The sequence below is a fragment of the Columba livia genome, unplaced genomic scaffold (genome assembly GCF_036013475.1).
Source record: "Columba livia isolate bColLiv1 breed racing homer unplaced genomic scaffold, bColLiv1.pat.W.v2 Scaffold_155, whole genome shotgun sequence".
In the NCBI taxonomy this organism is placed as follows: domain Eukaryota; kingdom Metazoa; phylum Chordata; class Aves; order Columbiformes; family Columbidae; genus Columba; species Columba livia.
Window position 1 is genome coordinate 10,031 of NW_027043051.1, and position 10,485 is coordinate 20,515.

Consider the following 10,485-nt stretch of genomic DNA (forward strand, 5'->3'; position numbering starts at 1 on the left):
TCTGCAGCTTTGGCAATTTCAGCATGCGTCTGGGTCCCGTGTTGTTGCCTGACCCCCGTCCAGGCACTGCAGGTCACTGAGGACAAGGTAGATCACAACGTGATATGGAAACGCTTTTCCTTTCTCCTTGATTCCAACCGTCCCTGTAGGCAGCGGCTACTTGACTTCTTGACTTGAGTCTGTCTGTGAGCCTCGGGGCGATCCCACAGGTACGGCCTTGGAACAAATCACAGTATCACAGTATGTTTGGGATTGGAAGGGACCTCAAAAGATCATCTAGTCCAGTCCCCCTGCTGGAGCAGGAACGCCTAAGTGAGGTCGCACAGGAACATGTCCAGGCGGGTTTTGAATGTCTCCAGAGAAGGAGACTCCACAACCTCCCTGGGCAGCCTGTTCAGCGCTCTGTCACCCTTACTGAGAAGAAGTTTTTTCTCAAATTTAAGTGGAACCTCTTGTGTTCCAGCTTGATCCCATTACCCCTTGTCCTATCATTGTTTGCCACCAGGAAGAGCCTGGCTCCATCCTCATGGCACTCACCCTTTATATATTTATAAACATTAATAAGGTCCCCCCTTAGTCTCCTCTTCTCCAAACTAAAGAGACCCAGCTCCCTCAGCCTTTCTTCATAAGGGAGATGCTCCACTCCCTTCATCATCTTCGTTGCCCTACGCTGGACCCTCTCCAGCAGTTCCCTGTCCTTCTGGAACTGAGGGGCCCAGAACTGGACACAATATTCCAGGTGTGGTCTCACCAGGGCGGAGTAGATGGGAAGGAGGACCTCTCTTGATCTACTAACCACCCCCCTTGTAATACACCCCAGGTACCATTGGCCTTCCTGGCCACAAGGGCCCAGTGCTGGCTCACGGTCATCCTGTTGTCCACCAGGACCCCCAGGTCCCTTTCCCCTACACTGCTCTCTAATGTGTTATTTCCCAACCTATACTGGAACCTGGGGTTGTTCCTGCCCAGATGCAGGACTCTACACTTGCCCTTGTTAAATTTCATCAGGTTATTCCCCGCCCAACTCTCCAGCGTGTCCAGGTCTCTGGAAGGCAGCACAGCTTCCAGTGTCACCACTCCTCCCAGCTGGGTGTCACCAGCAAACTTGCTGATAGTGCACTCAATTCCCTCGTCTAAATCGTTGATGAATATATGGAATAATATTGGCCCCAGTACTGACCCCTGAGGCACTGCACTGGATACTGGCCTCAACTGGACTCCGCACCATTGACTACCACTCTCTGGCTTCTCTCCTTAAGCCAGTTTGCAACCCACCTCACTACTCTATTGTCCAGACCACACCTCCTCAACTTAGCTGTGAGGATGCTGTGGGAGACTGTGTCAAAGGCTTTACTGAAGTCAAGGTAGACCAGTCCACCGCTCTGCCATCATCCATCCACCTTGTTACATTCATTCTCATAAAAGGCTATGAGGTTGGTCAAGCACGACTTACCCTTGGTAAAGCCATGCTGACTGCCCCTAATAACCCTCTTATCCTTGATATGCCTTGAGATGGCACCAAGGAGAAGCTGTTCCATTACTTTCCCAGGGACAGAGGTGAGGCTGACCGGTCTATAATTACCCAGGTCCTCCTTCTTGCCCTTTTTGAAGACTGGACTGACATTTGCTTTCCTCCAATCCTCGGGCACCTCCCCCATTTCCCAAGACTTGGCAAAGATGATGGAGAGTGGTCCAACAATGACTTCAGCCAGCTCCCTCAGCACCCGCGGGTGCATCCCATCTGGACCCATGGATTTATGGATGTCCAGACTATTTCATTGCTTCCTAACCCAGTCCTCATCGACTAAAGCAAACTCCTCCATTGACCTGGCTTCATCCGGGGTCTCAGGGGTACAGGGCTCCCCAGGACAGCCTCCGGCAGAGTAGACAGAGACAAAGAAGGCATTCAGTAATTCTGCCTTCTCTGTATCTTCTGCCACCAGGGCACCCACCCCATTCATCAGTGGGCCTACATTGCCTCTGGTGTTAGTTTTATCTGCTACGTATTTGAAAAAGCTCTTTTTGCTGTCCTTGACCCCTTTCGCCAGGTTTAGTTCTAAGGAGGCCTTGGCTATCCTAGCTGCCTTCCTACATCCACTAACAGCAGCCTTATATTCCTCCCAAGTGGCCAGCCCCTGCTTCCATGACCTGTAAACTCTCCTCTTCTGCTTGAGCATACCCAACAGGTCCCTATTCAACCACACAGGCCTCCAGGCTCCCTCCTTGATTTCCTACGTGTGGGGATGCTCTGATCCTGAGCGTGGAAGAAACAAACTCTGAATGCCACCCAGCTATCTTGGGCCCCTTTACCACAAAACCCCCTGGACAGCGAGTGTGTCACAAACCCAATTGGACAGCGTGTGTGTCACAAACACCTCTGGACAGCGTGTGTGTCACAAACCCCCCTGGGCAGTGTGTGTGTCACAAATGCAATTGGACAGCATGTGTGCCACAAACCCCACTGGACAGCGTGTGTGTTACAAACCCCATTGCACAGCGTGTGTGTCATAAACCCCATTAGACAGTATGTGTTTAGAAACCCCATTGGACAGAGTGTGTGTCACAAACCCCGTTGCACAGCGTGTGTGTCATAAACCCCATTAGACAGTATGTGTTTACAAACCCCATTGAACAGTGTGTGTGTCACAAATCCCATTGGACAGCATGTGTCTTACAAACCCCATTGGACAGTGTGTGTGTCACAAACCCTGTTGGACAGTGTGTGTGTCTCAAACCCCATTGGACAGCGTGTGTGTCAAAAACCATCCTGGACAGTGTGTTTGTCACAAACCCCATTGGACAGGGTGTGTGTGTGTGTCACAAAACCCCCTGGAGAGTGTGCGTGTCACAATACCCATTGGACAGCGTGTGTGTCACTAACCCCATTGGAGAGTGTGTGTGTCACAAACCCCATTGGACAGTGGGTTTGTCACAAACCCCATTGGACAGCATGTGTGTGTGTGTCACAAAAGCCCCTGGAGAGTGTGCGTGTCACAATCCCCATTGGACAGCGTGTGTGACACAAACTCCATTGGACAGCGTGTGTGTCACAAACCCCCCTGGACACTGTGTGCGTCACAAACCCATTGGACAGCGTGTGTGTCAATAACCAACCTAGACAGTGTGTGTGTCACAAACCCCATTGGATAGTGTGTGTGGCACAGACCCCATTGGACATTGTGTGTGTCACAACCAAATTGCACATGTGTGTGTCACAAACCCGCCTGGACTGCGTGTGTGTCACAAACCCCATTGGACAGTGTGAGTGTCACAAACCCCTTTGGAGAGCGTGTGTTCCACAAACCACATTGGACGGTGTGTGTGTGTCACAAACACCATTGGATTGCGTGTGTGTCACAAACCCCCATAGACATTGTGTGTCTCACAAACCCACTTGTATAGCGTGTGTCTTACAAACCCCATTGGACAGCGTGTGTGTCACAAATCCCCCTGGACATTCTCTGTGTCACAAACCGCTTTGTACAGTGTGTGTTTCACAAACCCCATTTAACTGTGTGTGTGTCACAAACCCCATTGGGCAGTGCGTGTATCACAAACCCCATTGGACAGCGTTTTTGTTTCAAACCCATTGGACACTGCGTGTATCTCAAACCCCTCTGGACAGGGTGTGTGTCTCAAATCCCATTAGACATTGTGTGTGTCACAAACCCCATTGGACAGCGTGTCTGTCACAAAGCCCCCTGGACATCGAGTGTGTCACAAACCCCATTGGACAGTGTGTGTGTCACAAACCCCTCTGGACAGCGTGTGTGTCACAAACCCCATTGGACAGTGTGTGTGTCACAATCCCCATTGGACACTGCGTGTGACTCAAATCTCATTGGACAGTGTGTGTGTCACAAACCACATCGGACAGTGTGTGTGTCACAAACGCCATCGGACAGTGTGTGTGTCACAAACGCCATTGGACAGCCTGTGTGTCACAAACCCCATTGGACAGCGTGTGCATCACAAACCCCCCTTGACAGTATGTGTATCACAAACCCCGTTGGACAGTGTGTGTCACAAAACCGCTGGACAGTGTGTGTGTCATAAAACCCGTTGGACAGCGTATGTTTCAGAAACCCAATTAGACAGTGTGTGTGTCACGAACCCCATTGGACAGTGTGTGTGTCACAAACCCCATTGGACAGCGTGTGTGTCACAAACCCCATTGGACAGTCTGTGTGTCACAAACCCCATTGGACAGTCTGTGTGTCACAAACCCCATTGGACACCGCTTGTGTCTCAAACCCCATTGGACAGCGTGTGTGTCACAAACCCCTTTGGACAGTCTGTGTGTCACAAACCCCATTGGATAGTGTGTGTGTCACAAACTCAACTGGTCAGCGTGTGTGTCACAAAGCCCCCTGCACAGCATGTGTGTCACAACCCCCATTGGACAGTGTGTGTGTCACAAACCCCATTTTACAGTGTGTGTGTCACAAACCCCATTATACACCATGTGTGTCACAAATCCCCCTTGACAGCATGTGTGTCTCAAACCCCATTGGACATGTGTCTGTCACAAACCCCCCTGGACTGCGTGTGTGTCACAAACCCCATTTTACAGCGTGTGTGTCACAAACCCCGTTGGACAGTGTGTGTCCCAAAACCCCTGGACACTGTGTGTGTCACAAACCCCATTGGATATTGTGTGTCTCAAATCCCCTCCACAGTGTGTGTGTCACAATCCCCATTGGAGAGCGTTTGTGAAACAAAACCCATTGGACAGCGTGCGTGTCACAAACCCCTTTGGACAGTGTGTATGTCACAAACCGCATTGAACACTGCGTGCATCTGAAACCCCATTGGACAGTCTGTGTTTCACAAGCCCCATTGTACATGTGTGTGTCACAAACCGCCCTGGACTGCATGTGTGTCTTACAAACCCCATTTTACAGCGTGTGTGTCCAAACCCCTTTGGAGAGCATGTGTTCCACAAACCCCATTGGACAGCTTGTGTGTCACAAACACCTTTGGACATTATGTTTGTCACAAACCCCCTGGACAATGTGTGTGTCACAAAACCCATTGGACGGTGTGTGTGTAACAAACCCCATTGGACAGTGTGTGTTTCACAATCCCCATTGGACAGCGTGTGTGTCACAAACCCCATTGGACAGTGTGTGTGTCACAAACCCCATTGGACAGTGTGTGTCCCAAAACACCTGGACAGTGTGTGTGTGACAAACCCCCCTGGACAGCGTGTGTGTCAAAAACCCCCCTGGACTGCGTGCGTGTAACAAATCCCATTGGACAATGTCTGTGTCACAAACCCCTTTGGAGAGCGTGTGTTTCACAAGCCCCATTGGAGAGTGTGTGTGTCTTAAACCCCATTGGACATTGTGTGTGTCACAAACCCCATTGGACAGTTTGTGTATCACAAACCCCTCTGGACAGCGTGTCTGTCTCAAACCCTATTAGACAGCGTGCGTGTCACAAACCCTATTGGATAGTGTGTGTGTCACAAACCCCCGTGGACAGTGTGTGCGTCACAAACTCCATTGGGCAGTGTGTGCCACAAACCCCACTGGACAGCGTGTGTTGGAACGATAAATGACTCAGCATTCCGATTCAATGTGAATCACGCAAAGCTATTAATTACAGAAACCAGCCTCCTTATATATGCAACTATATTCTAATCACGCGTTCATGCTCCAAGCATGGATTCGCTGAATGAGTATCATGGGCTCTCCACACGCTGGAGCGTCACTGGTGATACGTCCGATGATTCACGTCACGCCAGGACCCCGCTGATTGAGGAACGCCCCTCTTTCTCACAGCAGATTCTGTTCTCAGCATCTGAAGCGCCCTTGAGATTCCTTTGAGCCAGACTGATTCAGCAACAAATCTTCATCTATCAAAACCCCTCCACACTTCCCCCTTTCTTTTCCTGAATTAGTCAGGCCCCGTTAACCGCATGGTGAATCATTTTTTAAATACACTGCAACATAGAACACGTGATTAACAATATAATTACAATTACATATAGTGCCGTTAAATATTACTTAATAAGATCAAACAACTACCTGCCTGTTCTTAAAACCTTAATTCTACTATGACAACCTTATTAACACACGATTTTAATAGATTCAAAATAACCCGACAAGTTAATACAATATATTCTGTTAAATTCCTAAAAGATTTATAACTGCGCAGTTTATGGGGTAACATGCTTAATACCATCAGCATCTACTAATAATTGAATTAATATCTTGAAAGTTATCTTAACCTATTTAAAAGATCAATAGCTTAACATTAATATCCCTTCTAAAACTTTATCAGTTGCTAAACCTAGATTACTATGGTAGGGATATCTCATAATTTTACCTTATCTATGCATTGACTATCTAATCGAAATATCACCCTTTTGGATCTCCTGCTGATTGTTCAAATTGCCATTCTCCACAGAAGGTACACCACCTGCTTGCTAATGGGCTTCTAGACCACCAGGTCTGATTGGGATCCATGGTTTACATCTGAAACAGTCCTTACAACTTATCACCGTTCTGTCCTTCTGCATCCGTTGAATCTTTGTTGAATCTACTGCAATACTCGGCCTGTAATGACACAAACATAACCTTTTCCCCAGTTTATCAATTGATGTGGCCTTTTTCATTGACTAGTGATTTGACCATAACTAATGTAGGTTCTTTCTGATTTAGCATGGGTTTTGGTCATACTTCCAAAGTATTTCATCATATACAATGCTTTTGACAATTGGTTTTGTGGTGTTTCCCCTACTTTCCCCCCTTTTTAAAAACAGACAAGCAAACAAGCAAACAAAGTTCAGAACCAGATACGTGTGTTGGATCTTGACTACGTACTCAAAATCACAAATCAAATTTAGAGGTTCCTCCTTAAAAAGCTCTAAGTAATTTAAAGCTGTGCCAAGTTCTGCTAATTGGGTTGAACCTTCAATAATTGGTACAGAATGATGCCAATTGTTATCTCCACACCAAACCACTACAGCTTTATGAGACTGCCCAGAACCATCAACAAAAACTTTGCAAGTGTGTAGGATCGGACCAAATACAAGTATGGCCTATGACCTGATGTTAAAGACTTGCAGGTTCTGCAGCAATTTACATTTTACATTTATGCATGCTAAAAGCTGTGCTGGTAAGAAAACCAGCTAGTGCAATTTACAAAGACATAGATTACAAATAAAAAAAAAAAAACAGAATTCAATTTCACATATGGTACATATATGACAAAAGGATCATGGCCTGTTAAGACTTAAATTCATTCCCTGCATTTTCTTGATTAGAGTGACAATTGGTATATCAGTCTGTTAGCATTCTCATCATACTGTCCCACAATAGCCACAGGTTGTTTCATAGACAAATCTGCAAGTCCAATTGAATGCAGTCAGCCTGTAAGGTTGTCATAAATCCATTCCTCAAAGTTTCTAACTTCATTTTGGCTGTCATATTTATTGGATATTGTTTTCCCTTACCGGATCGAAGTCCTGTTTCAGATCATTCAGTGTAGTATTTGCTTTATCGAGACATTGGCTGTTAATACTGGTGGAAATACAGCATTCGAAATTTCCTTGGAGGTTTCTCACTTGCACAAGCAGATCTGCACCATCCAAGCAGCTTCTTGTGGGACATGCAACTAAACAGAATTCTCAGAAAACGTTATTTGAGCTTACAATTTACTTAACAAATCTTAACCTAGGAGAGGTGTCGGACTTTCTGGCAACTATAAGAATTAATGTATTAAAACTTTGTTCCAAATTTGGCATTCTATTGATCTCAAAAGACGGCCTTTCTTTCGTTCTCTCCCATGACCTCAAAAACTAGCATGGTGAATTTACTAAGAAGTCACTTACAACTAATTACCACAGAATAAGTCTGTCAACAAATTTTTGGTTTAATTGTCCAGTTTCATTAGAATTACAAGTCTGCTCAGGATGCCTTTAAACTTCACCCTCGGACTGCTCCATTCAGTATTACATCGCTGCAGTGGGGGGGAGAGAGAACCCCCCTTTCTCTGCTTTAAAAGCGGGCAGCCAGGTTTTTCCAGTTGTTTTTTCTTTCTCTTCCTGCTGCAGTTTAGATATAACCAAGGTCACGCAGCTGGCATAATGGCTGGTACGAAGTGGGAGGCTCTGGGAAGATTCTCAGTTACAATGAGCTGCACACAGGCCTGGGATGTTTTGCTCTTTTGTTTTCCCATTTCATTCCAACCATAATACACTTTATATGCAATTCCAAGTAGCTCAGCAATAGTTACATTCCTTAGCTCCATTTACCTTTTACAATTTAGAGATGTCAAAAAGCAGTATAAACCAGTATAATAAACATAAATCCATTATTCTCTTTTCCTAGATCCAAATCAGTTCATATTCTAGCAATTTTTAAATACAACCTCTTAACTTCATACAATACCCCAAGTTCACATCTATCATAGTATTTTAACAATTTAAATGCTTTTCGAACAATATAAGCGATTACTCTAATGTGTAAGGATGCATCCTAAGGGGAGGCAAGGTGGAATTTTAGCAGTGGAACCGGTTTCCATTTTGTAATTATCTCCCCAAACAAGATTCTTTTGGTACCAAACACGAATATGCAAACTAAAATACTGAGCTCAGATACAAAAACCATATACCAAGTCCAAATATGCAGATGGATCACAGTTACACTAAGACAATATCTCAATTTTCGCATTGCACCTTTGGGCCGCTTACTGCTCAGCCAGGTGGAGGAACCTCTGGGTCTCCTGACAAAACAGGTCAGTGCGCGCTGGAGCCCCATCGGCCCCCGCAGCGAGCTGGACTGGGCAAGACCTTTTATTGGTTTTGTTTTGTTTTGTTTGTTTGTTTGTCTTTTTTTAGTGTCTCATCTGGTGCACTACAGCTGTTATTCCAAAACCAGGATTCTTTACATGGTGTGCATACGGAAAAACCAAATCCAGCACACTGAAATGAGACACAGCCTGTCACAGAGTTGCGCAAGTCTGAATGCCGGAATAAAGGTAGCATGCTGGAGAAAAGAAAAAAAATAACAGCTACTACACACAAAATTTTACCATCACATTCACGCAGTAAAGAACTAAATTATGTATGATCTTCTGTATTATCACAAAACGCACATTTTGAGTCAACGGATTCTCATGATTTAACAGACTGTGAACTTATCGTACCATACAACAAAGACCTACCAAAATTGCAACATGCTTAAACCGATACCCACAAAGAAAACAGGTTAATGAGGAAAGCATCTTGCAGACTTCAGCAAGTTTACTGTGACCTGTGTGTTATCAGTTAACTCTCTCTCAGCTGTCCGAAATGATTTAATGATCTCTTGTAGGGATTTATTTTGTCCTACTCTTCTCGCCCTAAAAACAACATTAATTGCAACAAGGGGTTATACTTCAAGATTCTATTCCCCAGACACTTTTCCCAATCATTTAACTTAAACAGCAACAAACACTGATTCCAATATTTAACAAGATCTTCCTTCCTCATAATTCCGAGTGCTTTCCTAAGTTTTAAAACACCTCCCAATACTGATTTTTCAGGAACACAACTGAAAACAATTATTCCTGACCCCATCTTGCAAGTAAAAACCTTGAGAAGGGGGAGAGAGGGGTAGAAAACACAGGCTGCTTGCAGCACGACTGGGAAAAATGGGGAGAGAGTTTTACGGCGCACTGAAAAACAACTAGTAAAACAATTAACTCACATTCCTAACAAGCTGCTTGATTTTCAGAGAGGCAATACACAGAAACACATAATATGTACTGTAAAACTTGCAGATAACATATTGATAGCAAACATTAGCATTCTCTACTGCTAATTTCAACACCAATGCTTCGTTAGCTTCTAATTTTTCAACCTGCTTATTGATGGCCTCTTGAAGATGGTCAATAAATTGCACGTAATTCTCACTGGGACCCGGATTAATAGTTGCAAATGATTTGGCTGCATTGTTGGTTTCAGGCACCTTTATCATAGCTTGATATGCGAGGTCTGTTGACTGCCTCAGGATTTCAGAAAGTTATCGTGCCTGTAGTTGTGTTGTGTCAATTAGTGTCTCTTCCAGAAACGCACAGGGTCCCGTGGTTTAACTGTAATCGAAACTGGGGGTAAATCCCAGCTTTTTGGTAAGTTCAGTTTACGCTCTGAAACTCTACCCCCACCCTCAGGAATTTGCTCTGCAGCAGTGCGGGAGGGAGGCGGGGGCAGGTTGGGGGGACCCAAATCCATAGGATTTACGTTATTTGGCTCGGTCTGGCTCACCACGGGGGGGTCCTCCCCACCTAAATCTCCAGGCAAGGGGGGATAGGAAAAAAAAATGTCCATATTTTTTTTCTTCTGCGACTGATAGCGGCGGGGCAGAGGGTTGAACTGTGATCAATGGCGGTGACGCAGATGGCGGAACCGCGGTTGATGATGGTAGAGGAGAGGTTCGAGCCGTGATTGATGACAGCGGAACAGTCGGCCGAATGCACCACTCTGACCGGTGCTCC